The following is a 25,745-nucleotide window of genomic DNA, read 5'->3' as shown; positions in this document are numbered from 1 at the left end:
TTGCCATTTAGCAAACCCAAGTTTCTAGCTCTCGGGATAATTGAAGAAAAAAATGCAAATGTTAGAGCAAGGAAAACAAAGTATTTTTTTTTTAAAAAAAATCAAATAATTACAAAGATTGAATTTTATTGAAAGGTCTCCAGGATTAGAAAACCGCATAACATTAGAGTTCAGTATTGTTGCAAGTCGTTTTTTTAAAAATTCACTGTTTATGTAGTTGTGCTAATTTTCTAAAATTCCATTCTTGAGCTATAGTATAAATCAGTAGACTGGAGTGAAGTAGAGTAAAGCAGAGCAGAACAGGACAGGACAAAGTTGGAAGGAAACTTGAAGGTCTTCTAGTCCAAGCATCTGCAGAAGAACCTATACCAGTGATGCCAAACCCATACAACATGTGCCACAGGTGGCATCTGAGAATATGTGAGGTGTTGTTCTACTACAGCTCCAGCACACATGTGAATGCTGGCCCATTGATTTTCGGCCTTCTTTTCTACATGCTTCAGGAAAGCCTCCTGAGGCCTTGGGACTGTGAAAAACAGCCCAATCGGAGGTTCATTTGTATGCTTATCCCTGGTCTCCTTTTCACTGTCAGAGGTTTTTAAAAACTTCTTCAGCTTTGGAAAGTTGTAGCCAGGCCTCCCAAACTTTGGCCCATTTCTTCTGCAGGCAATAAGGCTTTCTGAAGGCCTCTGAAGCCAATAACAGATCAATCTGGAGCTCTGTTATCGTCTAGAGAGGTCTTCAGTAAAGCCTTGCAGCCTGCAGAAGAAATGGGCCAGGATAAGGGAGGCCTGGTTGCAACTATCTGAAGATAAGTAGTAGGACAGCTCCACAGCTTCAGTGAGGCCTGTGTTCATGTACAGGGGGGGGGGCAGCAGTGGGTTCCGCGCATGCATGGGGATAGGGCATTGCAACCCTGATAAGACGGAGTGGCTGTGGGTTTTGCCTCCCAGAGACAATTCCATCTGTCCGCCCATCACCCTGGGGGGGGGATCATTCACCCCCTCAGAGAGGGTCCGCAACTTGGGCGTCCTCGACCCACAGCTCACATTAGAGAAACATCTTTCAGCTGTGGCGAGGGGGGCGTTTGCCCAGGTTGCCTGGTGCACCAGTTGCGGCCCTATTTAGACCGGGAGTCACTGCTCACAGTCACTCATGCCCTCATCACCTCGAGGTTCGACTACTGTAATGCTCTCTACATGGGACTACCTTTGAAGAGTGTTCGGAAACTTTAGATCGTGCAGAATGCAGCTGCGAGAGCAATCATGGGCTTCCCTATGTATGCCCATGTTACACCAACACTCTGCAGTCTGCATTGGTTGCCAATCAGTTTCCGGTCACAATTCAAAGTGTTGGTTATGATCTATAAATCCCTTCATGGCATCGGACCAGAATATCTCCAGGACCACCTTCTGCCACACGAATCCCAGCGACCAGTTAGGTCCCACATAGTTGGTCTTCTCCGGGTCCCGTCGACTAAACAATGTCGTTGGCGGGATCCAGGGAAAGAACCTTCTCTGTGGCGGCCCGACCCTCTGGAATCAGCTCCCCCCAGAGATCAGAATTGCCCCCACCCTCCTTGCCTTTCGTAAGCTCCTCAAAACCCACCTCTGTCGTCAGGCATGGGGGAATTGAGATATTCATTCCCCCCAGGCCTATACAATTTATGCATGGTATATTTGTGTGTATGTTTGGTTTTTAATAAGGGTTTTTAGTCATTTTAAATATTAGATTTGTTATATGTTGTTTTATTATTGTTGTTAGCCGCCCTGAGTCTACGGAGAGGGGTGGCATACAAATCTAATAAATAAATAAATTATGGGTGTGGGTACCCATGGCCACGTGCACCTATCCTTTTGGTACCCAAGGCTAAAAAATTCACCATCGATGACCTATACCATTTCAGACAAATTTATTTTATTTGTTTGTTTGTTTATTAGATTTGTATGCCGCCCCTCTCCGAGGACTGGCTGCCAATCTCTGCTCAAAGACCTCCAGTGATGAAGCATTTACAACTTCTGAAGGCAAGCTGTTCCACTGGTATGTAGCATAGTTTGCACTACAGAAAGTAATATTTTGTTGGCATTCTAGTGACTAGAGCACTGATTGAGAACCTTTTCGGCACCGAATGCCCACCTGGTTTTCTGGGTGCTTTGTGCATGCTGGAGCACCGGAAACCTAAAGACCAGGTGCATGTGCCAGTGGTCTTTGGGATTCTGGGGCTCCAGCACACACAATTACCTGGCCAGTGCACATGCCCACAGAGAGGGCTCTGCCTGCCACCTCTGGTAGGCATGCCATAGATTTACTATGACAGGTCTAGAGGAAATTATGAGTAGATAGAAAGTATTACAATATGTATGCCTGATTAATCTAAGAACATCATTGCATTTTGTTGGGGGGGGTTGTAATAAATGCAGTGGTGGGTTCCTGCCGATACGGCTAATTATGCGCAGCTTTCCCGCATGCAGGGAAACTTTATCAAAACATGCACGCCTGTGCATCTCCGTGCAAGATTTTGCTACCTGCACAGGTGCGGGAATCAAAATTGCTCTTGATCCCACAATTGCGCACCAAAGCCACGGAGCTGTACACCATTAGCCATACCGGCAGGAGCCCACCACTGAACAAATGTATATGGGCCCTTGTCACTGGCCTCTAGGAAGCATACAATAACAACAATATCACAAGTATGAAAACACTTAAAAGAATAAAAATAAGTGAAAAGATTGTGGGAAACTAGCAGCTATCTAAAGAAGAATGCAACTATTTAATACACTCCCTGTGGGATCCCGAAGTTGTTGAAAAGGATTTTTTTTTTAAAGGTTGACAGGGATAGAGCTAACCTGACCTTTCCTTTTAATATATATGCAATTCAGGCTTATTTCATTTAGAGATTGTTCTTACAAGGACGCTTGCGCGCAGAACTCAACCCCTTGACTTCCTCATAGTAATTTCAAAAGGTAAGGCTACCATTCTTAATCTTTCTTACTGTAAGGTCCCCAAGTAAGTAAAATTGGTGTTACTGTATTTCCAAATAAAGACAAAGAACTGTGTGGTTAAAAGACCATTTAATCAGCAAGCAGTTAAGAAGAAAACTAAAGTCAGGACTCTTAAATCAAACACCAACTAAATTATCTGCTAAAGCTTGCAAAATATACTATATGAAAAAGAATAATTAAAACTCCACTTTTTAAAGTTCTTTGAAAAAATATTAAAAACCAATATAATAGGCCAACGATGGCGAACCTATGGCACAGGTGCCACAGGTGGCATGCGGAGCCATATCTGCTAGCACGTGAGCCGTTGCCCTAGCTCAGCTCCAACATGCATATGTCTACCAACCAGTTGATTTTTGGCTCATACAGAGGCTCTGGGAAGGCAAAACACAAGTCTACCGGGCCCACCAGAAGTTGGGAAACTGTCCGTTTCTGGCCACTAGGGGGGCTCTGGGGGGAAGCTGTTTTCGGCCTTCCCAGACATTGAATTATGGGTGTAGGCACTCATGCATGCACAATAGCACACACAAACCCTTTTTTGGCATCTGAGGAATAAAAGGTTCGCCGTCACTATACTAGGCAAATAATATTCTACTTCAAGAACTCCTTCAATGGCTTCTCAACATAAGGATAAACATTCTTCTGCATATGCAACAATAGATGGAGTGTCAGTTGGGGGTACTGGCAAGTATGTGTTCTTCCTTGAAATTCTCTCACCTTGAAATCCATTAGATGCTCATTATTGGACACCTGTTGGGATTCTATCTCTTCATGCAGACCTTTCCATTGTAAATGTTATTACTGATTTTATTTTACTTTCCCTCATGAAATGCTTTCATGCTGTTTCAAGGTGCTATACTTTATTATTATTTTTTCTTTTTTAATTTTTACTGTATTCTGCTTTGAAGTAGAGTACAATCTGCTATAAAAATATATTAAATAAATAAATTGCAAGTCATTTATTAATGATGTGGTGTGCATAATTTTGGATTTAATTCTGAAAACTTGCTTCAGAGCTCACAGGATTACAATATTTGAAAACAGCTATCAGGAAGGATATAGTTGTTTTAAAGAGTTGGTAAATATCTGACATGTCCCAGATATTTGTAAAGCATTATATGAAATTTAAATTTAATTTTTTTCTCCATGTCCAATCAACTTATCTAAGATAAATCACTATTTTAAGTATATCTCTATATAACACTTCTTTCTTTCGAACAAGGGTAAACAAAGAAAGATTTATTGGGGCTACTCCATAATTACATTGAAGATTCATCAAAATTGAAGGGTTTGTGTCTTCTAAAAATGTTTTAAATGGGGTAGTGACACTTAATGATTCTTTACAAAACACTAGCTTTTAAGAGGCATTACAAAAGTATAAAACAATATCTTAAAAGTCACTTAGGGGATGGGATCATGTTTGCACATAAACAAATATTCAAAATGGTCTGATAAATTTAATTCAGTTATTTCTGAGCACTGAATTCAAGTTTCTATTTTGGAGAACTCTCCTTTTTTGGCTTTATAGCCAATGCATTTACTCAGCATTATTTATGTCTCTTTCCACTAAAATCAAGCATGCTCTTAACAGTTTTGCAGAATTTAAATATTACAGTGAAGGGTAGAGGTTTTCCTGGCACCTGACCCATACTACCAAAACTTCTGCCATAAGTGTACCAGTGTGCCTACCATCCCCTGGTCTAATGTTTCTCTCCTACTAGTATCATGTACAGTGTATAAACATTGTTATATCTTTGTGTGCTACCAATACGTACTTGACTAAATAAATAAATAAAATTTGAAGACAGCTACTGAGCCTATTTTGGAAAAACAGAACATCCCTATACTGTACACTAGACTCTGGATTTGATTTTACTTAAAAAGTCCAAATATAAATTGGTTTTCATATTTGGTTGTATTGCCTGAGTAACTTTTTTGCAAGACAGCACACCAAGAAAGAAAAGTTTATTGCTAATGTGTAATATCAATGCTTATTCGAAGTGTTTCATGAAAATGTTTTGCTGCATCTCTACAAAATTTCTATAAAATATATTATAAGCATCATTCTCTGTATTGATTATAGAGCAGGGGAATTAGACATGAGAAACATCCTATGACCATATATGCAAAATATAAACAGAGAACTGCCTACACTCATTCAAAATTTCTACACCAGACCTTTCAAATAATAAGTCCTCTTTCAAGAAACCCTAACAAGCACAGAACAATAACTACTCAACTCAGCACTATTTTTTCAAAGTAAAATATGGAAACAGAATATTTGCAAATAACAATTCTTTTCACACAACTCGAACATTTTCTATCGTTTGCTGCTTTGTTATTCTAAACTAGTATGGAAGAAAGATTACTTACAAAAAGAAGAACCAAAGCAAAGTAGGCAGCTAACATTCAGCTCTAGCATTAAATTGTGGTGATCTGATAACAGGCCTAGAAACTGGTAGCCTGTTAATTTTGTTTTTCCTTGCATTTGGTGGCTCTAATTTTAGAAGCACATTGAATTCTGGTCCGTACAGCATTTGCTCTTCATGGGCTTCCTAGGTGATCAAGTATCCACCTCTGGGAAATGCAAACAATAAGACTAAATTAAAGTTCAGTAAGGCGGGGGTAGAGGGAAGGCTGATTGGTGTGGGGAGGTCTTCCCTGGAGAAGATTTCTCCAACCCTAGAAAACAGGTGTGCCTAAGAATGATGCTTATTGTTCTTACTACCTCTGGCTATTCCCTACAAATATGTTTGTAGAGCAGGATGAAAAAGAAATATGGTAAACTATAGTATAATTAAAAACATTACTCTTGGTTATATGGGTCCTGGATCTCTGAACCAATCAAAATGAGTGATAGCAAACAGAATGAAAGAAATGAAACAAGGATAATTTTTTAAAATACATTTTTACAAAAAAACCCCTTAATGTTATTGAAAAACTGGGAAAAGGAAAACAAACATGAATATACCATGAATTGATCAGAACAAGGCATCCAACAATTTGCCCCATGCACTGGATAAATAATCAAGTGCCTAGAAATAACATGAGTCAGTAGAAACATCCAAAGTTTGTGCAAAGGTACAATGGGAGACAATGGGAGATACATATGCTGGTCAATGGCTAGTTAGAGTGCAGGGTACATTCCTCCCGATTTTGACCAGTTCACCCGAATTGGTAGCAACCCGCTAGTGACGTCACAATGATGTCACCGAACAGGATCAGTCGGCGCCGGTCCATGAAGCCAAGTTTCCAGCATTGTCCATGTGCTGCCGTCTTGCTTTTGACTTAAAAAAATCTTTTTGAATGTTTTTATCTTTGTGCACTGCACATGCATGCATCCATGAGGCACGGCCATGCAGTGCAGAAGGAAGAGAACAGGCAGAGAGGTAAGTTAGAAACCTCCCTGACCCACCACCACAACCCTGAAATGAGCCCATCCTCAGTAGAAAGTGTGCATGTGAGAACCCTGCCAGTAAAGTAAAGTCAGTAAAGATGCCGGTAAAGTCATCCGGGAGGCGATCCAAGATGCCTCCATTCCTCCCCACCTTATTCCCCCCCCTCATCCTTTCTGTTGTGGTTGGCTCTGGCCCAGCTCCTGCCCCAAGGAATGTGGAGGTGGATGCAGGGGAAACATCAACATGTCATAGGCCTGCTTTATTGCTGACAGTCAGGTAGTGCAGTTTCCTTGGACGAAGAAGAAGGTGGGAGTGACTTGGAAGAGGGGGGTTTGGCCCACAGCTCAGGAAGCCAATCTCCATCGGTCGATTCGGATGCGGAAATCTTGGGCCCACGCAGGTGCAGAGTTATGTGCAGAAGAGACCAATTGAGGACATATTACAGGAGATAAGAAAAGCCACCTGTGTTTGGGTGGGGCTCTAGTAATTAAAGCTGCTGATACAAATAGCAGCGTGTTGGTTTGGCCGTTGTGGAAGATTATCTGATCGCAGTTCTTCAGGACCGTGCTTTGCTGTTTTCTGGACTTTGTTTGTTGATTTTTCACGCCTTTGAAACCAAAGCAGAGCAAAGTGTGTGTGTCTCACTTCGTTGGAAGAAGGAGGGCTGTGACGTTTCTTCACAGCTGCTAGCTAAGTACTTAAGGACTGATTAAGGGAATTGTGCAGCCTACAAGGTTGTTTTGGGATGAGTGTTCTTCGCAATACAAAAAGGGTGCTTTGTTTCCTTTGAATTTTGTGATAAAGAACATTGTTTTGAATTTTCAAACATGTGTGTGTCTGAAATTTGTACCCTTGAATTTTCGGGAGGCTCATACCAGAGAGCCCGGCAGAACACTTTCCTAGTTGCTTTGTCCCTCTTGGCCCCTTGAGAGGAGCCAGCCACACTTTCTACCAAGGATGGGCTCATTTTAAAGTGGCACAAGTGTGGAGAAGGTGGAACACACATGGTGAGAAAGAGGCATGATTTAAATAGACCGGTGAGCCAGGGTGTGGGAGGGAAGTGACAGAGAAGAGATGGCAGCAATAGAGGCAGCAACAGAATAAATGGATAAGTTGTGGGAAAGGAACTATAAATTGACAATGGAAACAACATACAAAAGAAAATATATATATAATGTTTTATAGATGGCACATGTCACTGGAGAGACAAGCAAAGATGCCAAAACGTACTGGAGTTTAATTCAAATATAGATTTTTAAAATGTTACAACAACGTATAGAGATGATACTGGAGATATTCCTGTTGGGTATTTTACCAGAGAAATACAGCAAAGAAAATGCATATTTAATTATACGTATAATTACAACAGCTAGAATTGTATTTGCATAAAATTTGAAAATGTCAAAAGCTCCAAATGAAGGGGAGATAATTAGGAAGATATCGGATTCTGCAGAGGTGAATAGATTAACAATGATAATTAAAGTCAAGGAGGATTCAGAATATTATAGTATTTGAGAAACTTTTATGAGAAGATAAAAAATGAATATGGGTATTGAAATGGAAGGAAAGAGATACATTAAAGATTTGAGACCTAGGTGACAAAAATTATTGGTTATATGGAGGCAGCATTATATTAGCATGAGAATATACTTAGAATGATTATATAGAGCAGTGTTTCCCAACCTTTTTTGAGCCGTGGCACATTATTAATATTTTCAAAATTCTGGGGAACACTGAAGGGGGGGCGGGGGGCGGGGCTAAAGAAAAGTTTGGACAAAAAAAAATCTCTTCCTCCATTTCACTCTATTTCTCCCTCCCTCTTTCTCTCTCTTCCTTCCCTTCTTTCTCTCTCTCCATCCCTCTTTCTTTCTTCCTCTTTTTTGCTCTTTCTCTCTCCCTCCTTCTCTCCCTCCATGTCTTTCCCTCTCCCTCCTTCCCCCCTCTCTTTCTCTCTCTTGCTTTCTTTCCCTCTCTTTCTCTTGCTTTCTTTCTCTCTCATTCTCTCTCCCCTCCTTTTTCTCTCTCTCTCTTTCTCTCTCGTTCACCATGCCGGCAACAGAGAGAAAAAGAAAGAGAGAGAGAGAGCTGGAGAGAGAATGGAGGGCGCCGTTGTCTTCGCCTCCGCCCGCCGGCTCTGCAGCTAAGAGGCAACAGCAGCCATCAGCCTCCTCGCCCTCCCAGACGTTCCCAGCGCCCGGCCACGCGCCGCCTCCCGTTAGCCCGGCTGACCTTTCCCTGCTGCCGTTTTCTCTTCACGGCGCAAAGCCACACAGTCCCGGACTCCCGGATCGCTCGCTTTTCCGGCCAGCAAGCGCGGCGCGGCGCTTTCCTGGGCAGATGGCTTTGCTGACCGGAGAAGCGAGCGATCCGGGAGTCCGGGACTATGTGGCTTTGCACCATGAAGAGAAAACGGCAGCAGGGAAAGGTCGGCTGGGCTAACGGGAGGCGGCGCGTGGCCGGGCGCTGGAGACGTCTGGGAGGGCGAGGGGAGCCGGCGGGCGGAGGCGAAGACAACGGCGCCTTCCATTCTCTCTCCGGCAGCGAAGGAGAGGGGGCGGATCACGCCCCAAGACAGGAGGCGGCGGAGGAGGAGGAGAGTGGGCGGATCGGGCGGGCAATGGGGCAGGGCAGAGAAGCCAGGGGCGCGTTTGGACAGAGGCACCGTGGGGAGGCAGGGGCGGCCGCGGCTCCCTTTACTCCTACTGCCGGACCGCACCGCCCCTGCCTCCTTTTTCCCGCCTTCCTTCTTTGGGGCCCAGCCGGAAACAGCTGCATCGGGCTGCGAGTGGAAGCTCCAGGTCGGAGGCACTGGCGGTCCGGCACTGGCAGTGCCCCGCCCACCTGGAACTTCCTGCGGCACACCTGACCGTGTCTCGTGGCACACTACTGTGCCGCGGCACACCGGTTGGGAAACGCTGATATAGAGAAAGGTATTAACATAGAAGACAATTAAGGGTATTATTGATATTATAATTTTGTGAGATGAATTTACTTGAATGTTATCCATAAGATATGTATGGTTGAATATACTCTGGGGAGAATAAGGGAAGAGGGGATAGAAGAGAGGAGAGGAGAGAAAGAGAGGTAAGAGGTTGGGAGATGATAAGGAATAGGAAGGAGGAGGTATAATGCATTGATGTATATATAAGGAGTAGCAAAATTTTTAAAAATGCACAAAAAAGAAAGAAAAAGAATCACTGCTTAACACTATCCATGTTTACAGCAAAGATATTGCAATATAATTTGGTCTGGACAAATAAGCCATACTCACCATCAACTGGAGGAAATAGTGAAAACTGGAGGAATGAAGATGCTCTATGGAAAAAAAACAATCAAGAATCTGGATGAATACGTAGGCATTCTTCAAGTGGGTAACATCAAACACACAAAAGTTAAGAAATAAGTTAGAAATGAATACCTCAAGAGAATGAAAAATATCTTAAAAGTCCAAAGTCAGTGATTGAAATAACCTCAGGGCAATTAACACTTGGGCAGTAGATACATAACTGGAATAGTAGACTGGACTCAAGCAAAACTGAAGGCCGTGGGTAGGAAAACCAGAAAAATAATATAATGAATCATGCCCTTCATCCATGCAGCAATATTGACAGAATCTATTAACAAACGCAAATAAGTGGGTGTGGAATGTTGCAAGTACATCAGATAATTGAGGCTGCTGAAAGAATATCTGAAAATGCACTGAAGCTAGTGTACCAGGAAGGCCTAGTGCCCAAAGTGACCTACAAGAAAGACCAAGTGAAGAACAGAGAAGAGGCATGGAAAGATAAACATTACACGGCTAATACATTAAAAATAGCAGAGAAAACAGATGATAATACCTGGCAATTGCTATTAGCAGAAAAGTGGAAGAAAGAGACATGAGGACTAATTCTGGCTGCACAAGATCAATGGCTAAGAATAAATGCATACAAAGCCAGAATTGAGAAGACACAACAGATAGCAAATGCTGCCTCCATAAAGAAACTGAAAAACAGTGTTTTTCTCATTGGTTAGCTGCTGCACAAAGATGTCACAAACTAACTACAAACAATAGAATGAAGTAGCAACAACTTCAGATCGTGCAGAATGCAGTTGCGAGAGCAGTCATGGGTTTCCCTAAATATGCCCATGTCACACCAACACTCCGCAGTCTGCATTGATTGCCAATCAGTTTCCGGTCACAATTCAAAGTGTTGGTTATGACCTATAAAGCTGTTCATGGCACCGGGCCAGATTATCTCAGGGACCGCCTTCTGCCGCACGAATCCCAGCGACCAGTTAGGTCCCACAGAGTGGGCCTTCTCCGGGTCCCGTCAACTAAACAATGTCGTTTGGCGGGGCCCAGGGGAAGAGCATTCTCTGTGGCAGCCCCGGCCCTCTGGAACCAACTCTCCCCAGAGATTAGAATAGCCCTCACCCTCCTTGCCTTTCGTAAGCTCCTCAAAACCCACCTCTGCCGTCAGGCATGGGGGAACTAAGATATTCTTTCCCCCTAGGTTTCTACAATTTATGCATGGTATGTTTGTATGTATGATTGGTTTTATAACAAGGGTTTTTAACTGTTTTAGTATTGGATTTTTACGTTCTGTTTTTATTACTGTTGTTAGCCGCCCCGAGTCCACGGAGAGGGGCGGCATACAAATCCAATAAATAAGGAAGGAAGGAAGGAAGGAAGGAAGGAAGGAAGGAAGGAAGGAAGAAGAAAGAAAGAAAGAAAGAAAGAAAGAAAGAAAGAAAGAAAGAAAGAAAGAAAGAAAGAAAGAAAGAAAGGCACATTGGTAGATCTGCAAGAAAAATGAAAAAAAATGAAGTTCTCTGGAACTTTAGAATTCAGACAATCACTTACTACAAAACACCCCAGATTTAACAATTGTTGATATGAGACAAAAAATCTGGATAGTAGACATGGAAGTACTTGCAGACAACAGAAGAGAAGAGAAAGAACACAATATAAAGATCTGTAAATAGACATAGAATGACTATGGTGAAAGACAACATAGATAGTACTAATAGTAATAAGTGCTTTAGGTACAATACCAAGCCAACTGGAGCACCACTTGAACACCATTGGCATTGACAAAACCATCATCAATCAATTATAAAAGACAGCTTTACCTGGAGCAGGTTTTCATCCTGTGACAAGATCTTTAACATCATCAAGTAACAACATCTGCCCATCTCATACCCATGGGAAGGACTTGATAGGGGGAGAAAAATGCAGAATCTACTCTAAACATCTGGCTAACTGTGCCAGCAACCATAATAATAATTACGTTGGGGAACATAAGGATAGGAAGTAATTTAACCCTGTCCTCAGCCTAAATTCTGAATGTAAGTCAATGATTTACGACAGCAGCTATGCTTCTTTTTCTAAACAATACTTTGCTATAAATTTTATCAAAGTGCCATTGTATCTTTGCTGCTCGTTCAAATATTTCTTTATTTGTTTATTTATTTGATATATCATTAATAAAATTAAACATTTAAATTAAAAAAATAGGATTAAAAATGTAAATGATAAAAACAATATTATTTTAAAAAAACAGAAGGTGAAGAATTCCAGCCCCATGACTGTGTCCCTCATGCATGGCTATACATGCCAGAAGTTTGGGGGCTTTCATCATCTCTCAGGGCAAGATGTTCCACAAGGCAGGGGCGGCAGCAGAGAAGGCCCTCTTTCTAAAAATTCTTTGATTGACATGGTCTGTAGCCTATCTTCCTTGCCTGAACAAGTGGGATAGACTGATGGGCTGATATGACAGGCTGAAGCCAGTTCTATAGCTAGCCCTATGCCATCTAGGGTTTTATAGGTAATAACCAACACCTTGAATTGGATCCAGAATCAAATTTGTACCCAGTGCAGTTCACGGAAGAAAGATGTTGTATGTATCCTTTTTGGATTACTTAATATGGTTCGTGCAGTGGCATATCCTGCATCAAATGGAGCTTCCGTATACTATACCCCATTTACAATGCATTGCAATAGTTCAGTTGGAAGATGATTAGGACATTAGTAGCTGAGTGGAGGACCTCCCTATCCTGGTGTACAACACAAAGTTGGGCAAATAGCCATGGTTACCACCTGCTCTTTGAATAGGACTGTGGTTAGAAGGCAATTCCCAAGTTATATACTAAGTCTGTCTAAAGTAGGGCAAACCCATCCAGAGACAAAGATGATAAACTCCTAGATACTAAGGGACTCATCCACAGCTACTCCATCTTACTAGAGTTTACTTGAAATTCAGACTCCCATAAATTCCAGATACCGCATAGATTGTAGTTTTGCTGCAGTTTAAAGCATGACATCTATTGAATAGCAGCAATAAATAAATTAATAAACTGGCCTCAAACTTATTCAGACAAGTCAATTTTTATACCTGAAAAAATGAAAGTCACTATGGTTACACATATAGAAAATATCAGTTGCCCCATTTGCACATAGACCCAGCATATAATCTGTTATGCTCAGAAATCAGTTTATGCAAGGATTCCAGTCCAAGAAGCCAAGAACTATCTATATTTCTAGCTAAGCGGTCAAACACTTTTGTATTATAGTGTTTTAACAGACCACCAACGTTGTAGAGTCTGGATTTTATGAAGACCATAGTGGCAGGCTTACCAGAAACCAGAGGACTGGAGGTCTTCCTGCATCGCACCTAAAGCCATACAACTTTTATTCCATCCAATACTGACCACAGACTTTGCTTCAGATTTAATAGACAACAAAGTATAATAGGTTTTACTTTGCAACTTTTGGTTTAATTGGGACAGGAACAACTAGGAAATGTATAAGTCTTCGGAGAGGGGCAGCATACAAATCTAAATAATAAATAACAATAATAAAGTGTTACTCATGAATGAGAGTGAGAGGAAGAAAACATCATCAAGACATAGCAGAAAAAAAACAATGGAATAGGTTTGTACTATACAAGTGATGGCAAACCTATGACACGGGTGAAACAGGTGGCACGCAAAGCCATATCTGCCGGTACATGAGCCGTTGCCTTAGCTCAGCTCCAACGTGCCTGTATGTTCTGGCCAGCTGATTTTTGGCTCACACAAAGGCTCTGGGAGGGTGTTTTTGGCTTCCAAAGAGCCTTTGGGAGAATGGGGAAGGGCATTTTTATCGTCCTCCAGCTTCAAGGAAGCGTTGGCGCCTGGGAAGGGCGAAACACGAGCATCCTGGGCCCATCATAAGTTGGGAAACAGGCCATTTCCAGCCTCCAGAGGGCCTCCGGGGGATTGGGGAATCTGTTTTCTTCCACCCCAGGCATTGAATGATCAGTGTGGGCACTCACGCATGTGCAATAGCATGTGTGCATGCTCTTTCGGCACCCAAGGGGGAAAAGGTTGGCCATCACTGCACTATGCTGTAGTGTAGTGCATGTATTAAAAGAATCTTAATGTTGCATCCATGTCATTTGTTAGATTTGAAGAAACTTTGTTCTTTATTTTTGCAACTAGGATTTTGAGTTGAAACGTCTTATATCTTAAAGAAGCTAGTTTTTTTCTGCATTATTAATAGATATGCAAATATTTTTTATCTATCTTAGGCAAGACTGGACTCTATACTCAGTTGTGTGCATCCTGTAAATGAAGTACAGCATGGTGCAATTCAGCCTTCAGGCAGAGAAAATAGTCTTGAAAATATGCAGTCAGTCTTTAGTGAATCTCTCCCAGAAGGAAATTGGCATTTCCAATAGAGTATTGCATATTATTTTTGCATTCTCCATATAAAACAAAAAGTAGCAATAATTCTGCACAGTATTCAATTGCATACACAAACCTGAAAACATGTATACAGTAATTATTCTGCTTAATGAGTCATCGCAACTTCTTTTCATTCATATACAGTGATCCCTCATTTTTCACGGGGATGTGTTCCAAAACCACCTGTGAAAAATGAATTTCTGTGAAGTAGAGGAAAGATATTTTTTAATGTATTTGACGAGTACTGTATTTGGATTTTTAAAACCCACCCTTTGCATTAAACAGTCATTCTATAATGTTTCTCAGCTGGAACTACATGTGATATCCTACCAGTTTCTTTAATAGAATACAGCAGTACTGTAGAAGAATTTTATGAATTTTTAATGGGTTTAAAATTTTCAATGGATTTAATGGATTTAAGCCCCCTTTGAAAACCCATGAAGTAGCGAATCCACGAAAGATGAACCGCGAAGTAGCGAAGGATTACTGTATAGATTTTACTAATGCTCAAGCTCCATTTGGTTGCCCCAATGCAATAGATTAGAGGTAATCCTCGACCTATGACCACAACTGAGCCCAACATTTTTGTTGTTAAGTGGAACATACGTATGTTCAGTGAGTTCTGCCCCATTTTAAAACTTTTCTTGCTACAATTGTTAAGTGACTCACTGAAATTCTTAAGTTAGTAACGCTGTTAAGTGAATCTGGCTTCCCCATTGACTCGTCAGAAAGTTGTAAAAGCTGATCACACGACCCAAGGACACAGCAATAATCATAAATATGAACCAGTTGTCAAGTATCTGAATTTTGACCACATGACCATGGGGATGCTACAAAAATTGTAACTCTGACAAATTGTTATATCATTTTTTTCAGTATTTATTTATTTATTTTTATTTATTTATTTTGTCCAATACATAATACACATTGAAGAGAAAGATATGTAATAATATAAGTAAAGAAAAGAATAGAAGAAAAGATATAAAAGTATAGGTGAACATATTTGAAAGGAAGAAAAGATAAATGAGATAAGGAGAGACAATTGGACAGGGGACGGAAGGCACACTGGTGCACTTATGCACGCCCCTTACTGACCTCTAAGGAACCTGGAGAGGTCAATCGTGGATAATCTAAGGGAGAAATGTTTGGGGTTAGGGGTTGACACTACTGAGTCAGGTAATGAGTTCCACACTTCGACAACTCGGTTGCTGAAGTCATATTTTTTAAAGTCAAGTTTGGTGCGGTTAATATTAAGTTTGAATCTGTTGCGTGCTCTTGTGTTGTTGCGATTGAAGCTGAAATAGTCATTGACAGGTAGAACGTTGCAGCATACTGCTGTAATTTTGAATGGTCACTAAATTGACTGTTGTAAGTCAAGAATTACTACAGGGTCATTAAAAGAATATTTCACAGAGAGAGAGAGAGAGAGAGAGAGAGAGATTGTTTCAAGGAAAAAGGTATGATATTATATATGAGGTTTCTCTGAACAGAGAAAAAGCCTTAAAGCTATGCCATTTTTGATGTTCTACGTGTATTGTTTTTAGAGATACCAAGTTTTTGACCAAACTCGGTTTGATAGACTGTATCTTTTATATATTTAATTTCAGCTTACTTTTCTAAACAAATCACATTTGTGCATGAAGATACAGACATGTCCACATTACACTACTTCGTCAGGGCACAATTATAGAGACGATAATATGACTAAGGGACAGATGTGTGTGGGCAGCCTCTGTGGGAAGACAGTGGTATACTTGGGACATGGATTCTTATAAAACTATGAGTCACTCATAGTTTACCTCACAACACTCAACTTCCCCCCTTTAATATTTACAGTACATTTCATAAGCAATATTTTTCTTCTGACTTGTAGACATGTAATATATATAAATATCTAACAGGGCACTCAGGGTAGATCAAATTGTCCTACTGTCCAAGGTAGCTGTTCTAGGCAAACCCAAAATATGAGCCTAGAATATTGTTATGCAGTAGAAGCTAAAACAACGGACTGTGCATAGATGAATTGAGAAAACTCTGAAGTATCTCAAGGAAGAATGGAATATATGTATCAGCTACATCATAAGGCAAAAAGATTTGCAATGTTACATAGGTACAATTCCTATATGGCACAGGCCAGATTCAACCCACAGAGTGCTTAGGCCTGGCCTGTGGTGCCACCCTGAAACAGTGGGCTGCCTTTGCTAGCAAAAATGGGCTCCCAAGCTCCATTTCCAGCTGTGATAGCCTCCTGCAATCTTCTACCAATGAAAAAGGAGCTTGGAGGGCCATGTGTGACCCTCCTGAGCTCCATTTTCACTGGCAGAGGATTGCAGGGAGGGCCATCACAGTCAAAAACAGAGCTAGAGAGCCAATGGTGGGATTCAAAAATTTTTAACAACCAGTTATGTGGGTGTAGCTTATTTGGAGGTATGGCTTGGAGGTCATGTGACTGGGGTGGGTGTGGGCTATGTGCATAGGGACTACTCACAGGCCTGAAAAAAGTGAATTATGACCAGTCCTCGCACTATGACTATCATTAAGTGTTGTACCTCATGATTTTTAACAAATATTTATTTTCTGTTATGTACAGTGAGAGCATATGCACCAAAGACAAATTTCTTGTTTGTCCAATCACACTTAGTCAATAAAGAATTCTATTCTATTCTCTATTATGATCTGTCCTAGCACTTATGATAAAATGACCAGACGTCCCGCTTTCAGCAGGACAGTCATGCTTTTCAGCCATTTGTCACGCATCCTGGGGCATTTTTAAAAAAGTCATAATGTTTTGAAACAAAATTTTGGGCAGTGTGGAAGCTGAGCTGCTTTCTTCATGGCTTCCAAGTTTTCCCCCTGGCAGATTCTATCGCTAGTGCCCGGAAATAACTTGGAAGCCACGAAGAAGGAAACTCAGTTCCCGGTCTCACAACTTTTTGCTCTTTGTGCCCTCAGCCTTCCGCAGCCAACAATTAACACATTCGGTGCCCCTTCCCACCTTTCTCCACCCCCCACCCCCTTGTAGTCACCGGTGGGGCTGTAAGCCAAGGCAGCCAGGCTGGCTTCTCTGCATGCTGCTGCTATGGAGGAGAAGCTGGGAAAGCGGTAGGTGGGTAGGGCGCATGGGCTGAGCCGAGCTGGGCTGAGCCTGTCCGGCTTTTAGGAAGGATTGCTGCTTACTCTGAGTGCAAAAGACGTGCTGTGCTGGCTTTTGGAAATTCAGGCAACCGGGAGCAATGGAGGATGAACGGTTCTTGAAGTGGCTCTCTTGGAAATGGCCAGGCCAGGTGCACAATGACCTGAGGCAGGTGACGTGGAGAGAGGGAGGAGGGAGGGAAGGGAAAGGAGAGGAGAGAGAGAGAGAGAGAGAGAGAAAGAAAGAGAGATCAAGAGAGGGGGAGAAAAAAGAGAGTGTGTGTGAGAGCAAGAGAGAGAGAGCAAGAGAGAGGGAGAGAGCAAGAGAGAGGGAGAAAGAAAGAGAGAGAGAGCAAGATACACATACAGAGAGAGCAAGAGGCAGTGAGGGAGAGGGAGAGAGAAAGAGAGAGGGAGAAAGAGAGAGAGGGGGAGCAAGAGAGAGCAAGAGAGAAAGGGGGAATGAAGAGAGAGAGATTTTCTTGCTATTTTTTTGCCTAAATCTCCCCCCCCCCCCCCGTGCACACGCACACACACACACACTCAATGGTGTCCCTCTTTCCCAGTCTTAAAATCTGGTCACTTTAACTTATGACCATCCTAAATTTATGCCTGTTGCAGCATTCTTAACAATTCTGTCATTCATTTCACAGTGCTTCTCTTCACCAAGTGACAAAGTAGGGCAAAAAATGAAAAATGTTAGGACAGTGGTAGCACTCCCAAATTGAGTAACATCAAACAGACCATGCCCACTCTGGCCACACTCACCCCAGCAACCCCGCCCTCATGGTCAAACACAACCCCTGCATGAATCCCAGCGACCAGTTAGGTCCCACAGAGTGGATCTTCTCTGGGTCCCGTCAACTAAGCAATGTCGCCTGGCGGGACCCAGGGGAAGAGCCTTCTCTGTGGTGGCCCCAGCCCTCTGGAACCAACTCCCCCCAGAGATTAGAACAGCCCCCACCCTCCTTGCCTTTCGTAAACAAATTAAAACCCACCTCTGCCACCAGGCATGGGGGAATTGAGATCCTCTTTCCCCCTAGGCCTTTACAATTCTATGCATGGTATGTATGTATGTATGTATGTTTGGTTTCTATATTAATTGATTTTTAATCATCAATACCAAATTACTATTGTACACTGTTTTATTGTCGCTGTTAGCCGCCCCGAGTCTCTGGAGAGGGGCGGCATACAAATCCAATAAATAAATAAATAAATAAATAAACCCTGATGCTTCCCTCAATGAAACCGAGTTGGACAGCCCTGCTAAATGGTATGAAATCAAGCTATTAGTCTGCAGATATTAAGTTGGCCCAGCATCAAACACGGTGCTGTAATGACCAAAAATAAAAATGAAGAGTCAACAAACTGAATTAAACAGAGGTTTTTTTTATCATGGTTGTTAGAAGTACAGACGGCCCTGTATGAATTGCAAGGATGTTTACAACCTTAAAAAAGCCCACCAATATCTTAACCTTTACTTTTGACAATGGTGTAGACATCAATCAGCAAGAAATAAAAATAATGAGCAAACTAACCAGGAGTGGGTTCCTCCCAGTTCAAACCGGTTCGCCTGAACTGGTAGCAACAAACTGGATCAGTCGATGCTGGTCCATGGGTGCCACCATCTTTTTTTAAAGAACTTTTTAATTTTTTTTTAAATTATTTATTTATTTCCTTCTGAGCATGTGCAGAAGCTGAGTCCTGGCACTGTGCATGTGGCCACCAGCTTGTTTTCGGCTTTATTTTTATTTATTTTTTTCTTCTGAACATGTAGAAGCCAGGTTTACAGCACTGTGCATGCGGTCGCCAACTTTCTTTTGTCTCTTTTTTCAGATTTTTCTTTACTGCGTATGTGACCACGAGTCACACCCATGCACCAAGGGAGGGAGCAAATTGGCAGTGAAGTAAATTGGAACCCACCCAAACTGAAAACAAAATGAACTTCTGAAGTCTAATATTTGGTAATCCTGCATAGCTTTAACTTTAGGTGGTGCAGTGGTTAGAGTGCAGTACTGCAGGCTAATTCAGATAACCGCTAGCTGTAGCTCAGCAGTTCAGATCTCACTAGCGGCTCAAGATTGACTCAGCTTTTCAAGGTGGATAAAATGAGGAGCCAGTTGGAGGCAATATGCTGATTCTGTAAACCAGTGTTTCCCAACCTTGGCAACTTGAAGATATTTGGACTTCAACTCCCAGAATTCCCCAGCCAGCGAATGCTGGGTGGGGAATTCTGGGAGTTGAAGTCCAGATATCTTCAAGTTGCCAAGGTTGGGAAACACTGCTGTAAACTGCTTAGAGAGGGATGTGAAAGCTCTATGAAGCAGTATATAAGTCTAAATGTTATTGCTATTAAACTTCAGATAATGGGTAAAATTGAATTAGCTTTGAAGAACAAAATGTTCAGTAACTCTGAGGTTATGACTATGTTTCAGAAAACATAAATAACTCACCTGTCAAGATGAGGAAGAATTAAACGAACATATAATTGAATTATGGTGTGTAAACTGTGGTATTTTTTCCAGAAATCAAATCTAAGCAACTGAAAATAATAGAGGCAGAACCTCAGTGGACCTTACCACTTTGCCTTTGTGTTACATGTATTTTATTTATTTACCTATAAATAAGACAAGAAAAAGAAACAAAGAATTGGTCACACACCACAATTTTTCTGCTGACTAAAGAGTTCAGTGCTCCCCAAAACTAATATTTTCCACAGTTGTTCTGCTTACTTTTTTAAAAAAAAATACATTATCAACAGGAATATTGCAGTATTGTAGCAAGGGCAGTCAAAATAATTTGCTAAAGATGGTTCTTGAATTGCTTTTGATATCTGGTGGCTCTTACTTGCTCAGCAAGAAATACTTAATTAAGATCAGATGTCAGAGACAAATTGGGAATTGGAATATACACAGGGAAGGAAACATAATTCTGAAGGCTTTGTAGCTGACTGGGTCTCTGAAGAGAAATGATATTATTGCTTGTACTTAGTTCTTTTGGCAATGATATGATCTGTATTATCTATAAATATAGTTGAAGAAATGTTTTACTCCTCCCATCTGATAAAGTTATAGCCACTTGCTGAACTGAGTGATATCAAGAATATCAAACAGAAATATGTACTGGCATATGCAGATCTCTTAATCAAAGTCAAATATGGCTTGAGACCACTATTAACATATGGAAGAAATAACAGAAATGCAGAAATAACAACAGAAGACAAATAGAATTCTGGGAGGCCTGGGACCCAAATAAAAGAGCCCTCAACAAATCAACAGAACTTGATCGAATCCTACAGTCAAGCACCCAGTTCAAACTATACACAATAGATTGACAAAGCAGACCAGCCAAAATAGTGTTGGCATCAATCCCAACTACCAATCAAAGGATACTTTGCACTAAGCCTCCAGCTATAGTATGCTGGCTTGGAATACTAAAGACCATCTCAATTTCTGAATTGAAAAACCCTCGCAAACTCTTGCAAAAAACCCAATATATCTACTTTGGTATTGATCTCCTTAAGATCCAAGAACCACAGAGAAGGTAAAAAATGGTACTATTTCCAGTCTTCTCTTACGTTAAAGAGGATGTAAAAATAGCTGTCTTTAAAACATGCAGTTTAATTGTGAGACTTGCAATGTATAGGCAGTTGACTGTTCCACAGATGAAAAACTAAAAATACAATCCAGTAATGGGTTGTTGCCCCCATGGGAGTGGGTGGGGTGGACACAGTGGGGGGGTAGTACGTTATGCACTATTTATTGAATACTCAATAGTTTTTTTATTGTCCTTCCTTCTCTAGTACCTTAGTATGATCCTTAATTATTTTTAAAATAGGAAATAATTAAATAGTATGTTTTTACTCATAAACACTTTAATTGTTTTAATCATTATCTAGAGTTGAACTTTTATAGCAATTAAAGAAAATTGAGCTACTTGCCTAATCTGTTATCATACTGAACCTTGTGGGTTCAGTACAAAACCTTAAAATGTTACTGTGCTCCTCAACAAATAATGCTGTCTATCATTTGTCCTTTTTGTGGCTATTCAAATAATGTAACTTAATCAATTGAAAAAGAGTCCAAGCACCTATTTGAAAAATTATCTTGGTTGGTAAGCCACTCCCACCCAGTCACATGACCTTTAAGTCACCCCCCCAGTCACACGATTGTCAAGCCATTCCCACCTGATCACATGGCCAGCAAGTCACTCCTATCCGGTCACATGACTATCAAGACACACCCACACAATAAGCCATGCCCACAGTGTGGTAGTAAAAAAATTTGCAGCCCTTCACTGATTAGAAGGTACTACAGTGTTCCCTCAATTTCCGCAGGGGATGCGTTCCGAGACCGCCCGCGAAAGTCGAATTTCCGCGAAGTAGAGATGCGGAAGTAAATACATCATTTTTGGCTATGGACAGTATCACAAGCTATCCCTTAACACTTTAAACCCCTAAATTACCATTTCCCGTTCTCTTAACAACCATTTACTCACCATTATTACTGGTACTCACCATTGAATAAGACACTTAGTGATCCTGATATTTATAAACATAATTATTTATTAACAATAATTATTTTTTTTGTTATTTATTTGCAAAAATTATTAGTTTGGAGATGATATATGATGTCATCGGGTGGGAAAAACCATGGTAGGAACCATAGGGAAAAAACCGAGAAGTATTTTTTAATTAATATTTTTTGAAAAACCGTGGTATAGGCTATTCGCAAAGTTCGAACCCACGAAAATCGAGGGAACACTGTATTGCTATTATTTAGTATATGATGAGAACATAATGGAAGAGATGTAAACATAAAATTAATCCATGGAATTACCATATATGCAAAGGTATGGCAGTGGCCTCATGACTGGATATCCAATGCAGCTATCCAGGCAATTGCCCCGGTGTTGCTTCACGCATGCCATGGGCAATCCCACAAATGTTGAATAGTTGCACACCAGCTCCACAACTGCAACAAAGGGGAATCTTTCCATCCCCACTGATACAAAGCTGACACATTTTCCCCACAGTATTACAGCTAATTCTGTTCAATTTCAACCAGACAGAGCGCGGGCTGTATGTCTATTAAAACTAGTGATTATTTCTAAACGTACATTTATTTTTATAAATCAGCATGCACCAACTAAATGAAAAAATGTTCTCTCTAGCAACTCACAAGCATTTACTCCAAAACAGTTCCTGTCCAGCCTCTCTCCAGCTCTCTTGACAATATAACTTAATCAATTGAAAAAGAGTCCAAGTACCTATTTGAAAAATTATTTATTTTATTTATTTATTTTGCCCAATACACAATGAGGGTTTTAGTGGGTATATATATATATATATATAGTCATAGTAAAATACATGATGAAGGTTATAGAGGAGATACTCATAGTAAAATATATCTAAGAAAGAATAGAAAAGAAGATATAGTAATAGAACATATCAATGAAAGAATAGAAGAAGAGATATAGGAATAGAAGAAAGGTATAGGAGATATAGGAGAGCAATAGGACAGGGGACGGAAGGCACTCTAGTGCACTTGTACTCACCCCTTACTGACCTCTTAGGAATCTGGATAGGTCAACCGTGGATAATCTAAGGGTAAAGTGTTGGGGGTTTGGGGATGACACTATGGAGTCCAGTAATGAGTTCCACGCTTTGACAACTTGGTTACTGAAGTCATATTTTTTAGTCAAGTATGGAGCGGTTAATACTGTATTAAGTTTAAATCTGTTGTGTGCTCTTGTGTTGTTGTGGTTGAAGCTGAAGTAGTCACCGAAAGGCAGGACGTTGCAGCATATGATCTTGTGGGCAATACTTAGATCTTTCTTAAGGCATCTTAGTTCCAAGCTTTCTAGGCCCAGGATTGAAAGTCTAGTCTCGTAGGGTATTCTATTTCGAGTGGAGGAGTGAAGGGCTCTTCTGGTGAAGTATCTTTGGACATTTTCAAGGGTGTTAATGTCTGAGATGTGATATGGGTTCCAAACAGATGAGTTGTATTCAAGGATGGGTCTGGCAAAAGTTTTGTAAGCTCTGGTAAGTAGTGAGAGATTGCCAGAGCAGAAGCAACGTAGAATTAGGTTTACAACTCTTGAAGCCTTCTTGGCTATGTTGTTGCAGTGGGCTTTGGCACTTAAATCTTTTGTTATTAGTATACCAAGTTCTTTAACCAAGTGGGGGCTATCTGTGACAATTTGATTATTCAGTTCGTATTTGGAGTTCAGATTCTTTTTCCCAATGTGTAGGAAAGAGCATTTGCTAGTTAATAATTAATAATAATAATTTATTAGATTTGTATGCCGCCCCTCTCCGAAGACTATTTGAGATTAGTTGAGATTATTTTGGTTGGTAAGCCACTCCCACCCAGTCACATGACCTTTAAGTCACCCCCAGTCATATGATTGTCAAGCCATTCCCACCTGGCCACATGGCCAGTAAGTCACTCCTACCCGATCACATGACCATTAAGCAACACCCACAAAATAAGCTATGCCTGCAGTGTGGCAGTAAAAATTTCGGCAGCCGATCATTGATACAACCCTATTACTATCTAAAACATTTTGACTGAGAAGGCTGTAGATTTAAATAATCTGAAAGAAAAGATGAAGCCTAGAGTTCACGTTTGTTTGGGTTTGCTTCTATCCGAAACAGTCAGTGTGTATCAGCAAAACGTTTTTTAAAAATGTACCATTAAAACATCAGTTCACAGATTAGTGAAGAGGGCATTATAAAGAAAAGGATGAAGCTATTAATATCCTGCCACCATTTTTAACAGCAACCAGTACGTGTAAGTGCTGTTTAAAAAAACTATAGGAACATTGGTAACATTGGGAGATGGGGGTTGTTTAAATTCTGCCTGTTTTATAATTCTATCGATTTATACTTAGCCTTTTTTTTTCCTTATGACAACCATGCCAAAAATACATTAGAGGATGAAACTTACCTGACAAAAATTGTAATTAAAACCATGCACTTAATATAAGACAAGAGATTTTTACTATATTTATATACCCATTATTTGTATACTAGCAGAACTACGGGGATTCTAAATAGTTCACACAACCAAGTCATTAAAAAAACATTAAAAGCGAGGTAATGGCTGTAATAAAAAAATAATCCCTATAATTTTAGTAGCATGCTGTTGATCAAGTGTCACATAAAGCACAGATATCATTGTCAGCAGGTTCGTTAGAACACATTTGATGAAAAAATTCGGGGGGGACGGGACGACTTGTTCAGGAAGTTTTGTAAGACCCAAAGAGTTGGAAACAACATTACTTCAGAGTAGATTCTTTATTATTGCTCACCTATAGATAGGAATCTTGCCAGACTAAAGCACTAAGCATAACTATTACACATATCCTATGAAAGGCTAGGGAGAGTCTGCCTCCACACTCTTCCTACATATCCAAGATTCCAAATTGAGTTGCATCTTAGTTTCTTGGGAAAGACCCGCTCCCTCCTGGGATTCTGGACCACATTTTACTACAGACTAAGATTTAATGTACCTTTTCCATTCCTCTTCTCACTGGGTGGCAACCAAAGCATTTCTTCCTATATAAAAACAAAAAGGATTCTAAAGCCAACTTGACAGAAACTGGGGCTTACAACATTTAGGACCTTGTTGATTAACACCAGCATCTTGAATCTCAGAAATCTATTGAAAGCAAATGGTATGCCCAACATGTCTTTATTTATCACATTTAGAGGGCCACCCATCTCACAAATCCTGGGCAGCATACAGCCATCTAATAAAATAATTATTATAAAAATAGAAAAAGCCATTATTAGAAATGAGAATATAATGAAAAATTAATAATAATAATAATAATAATAATAATAATTTATTAGATTTGTATGCCACCTCTCTCCGAGGACTTGGAGCAGCTCACAACAATAAAACATCATATACAAATCCAATGTTAAAACAGTCTTTAAAAATCCCCAATTAAAATAGTCATACAGCCCAAACACACCATCCATAAAGTCAAAGGCAGCTAAGGATATATCAACTACACAGAGAAAGAAAAATATAAATCACAATGGAGACATCTAAGGAACCAACGCAGGTCTATAAAGCAAAGGACAGTTCAAAAAAAGATTGTAAGCATAGTCACTGTTTCATTTAGTGACCACTTTGCTTAACAACCAAGTTGTTGGTCCCAGTTGTAGTCGTAAAATACCTGTATGGCTTCCAGGTCTGTAGGAATGTTAGCAATTTTATCAGCTAAGTGCTTTGTTGACATGTCATAATACTCCAAAAAAAAAATGCTGATCTGACCTGTGATCACAAGGTGGGTAGATCATCTTAAACGGGGCTTCTAGGTGACAAAACTGGTCAGCAAAAAAGAAAAGAAAAGATGATGCCGCCTATGATGCCGGCAAGAGAGCTGGTTCAGAGGCATTGCAGGACTGGGTTGCTGCCAGTTCCAGCGACCCAAGCCACCAAGTTACTATCAGTTCCATAGAACTGATCCGAACCGGGAGTAACCCACCTCT

Source organism: Erythrolamprus reginae, chromosome Z (assembly GCF_031021105.1).
Source record: "Erythrolamprus reginae isolate rEryReg1 chromosome Z, rEryReg1.hap1, whole genome shotgun sequence".
NCBI classification, from domain to species: Eukaryota; Metazoa; Chordata; class Lepidosauria; order Squamata; family Dipsadidae; genus Erythrolamprus; species Erythrolamprus reginae.
Note: the sequence above shows the minus strand (reverse complement) of the source record.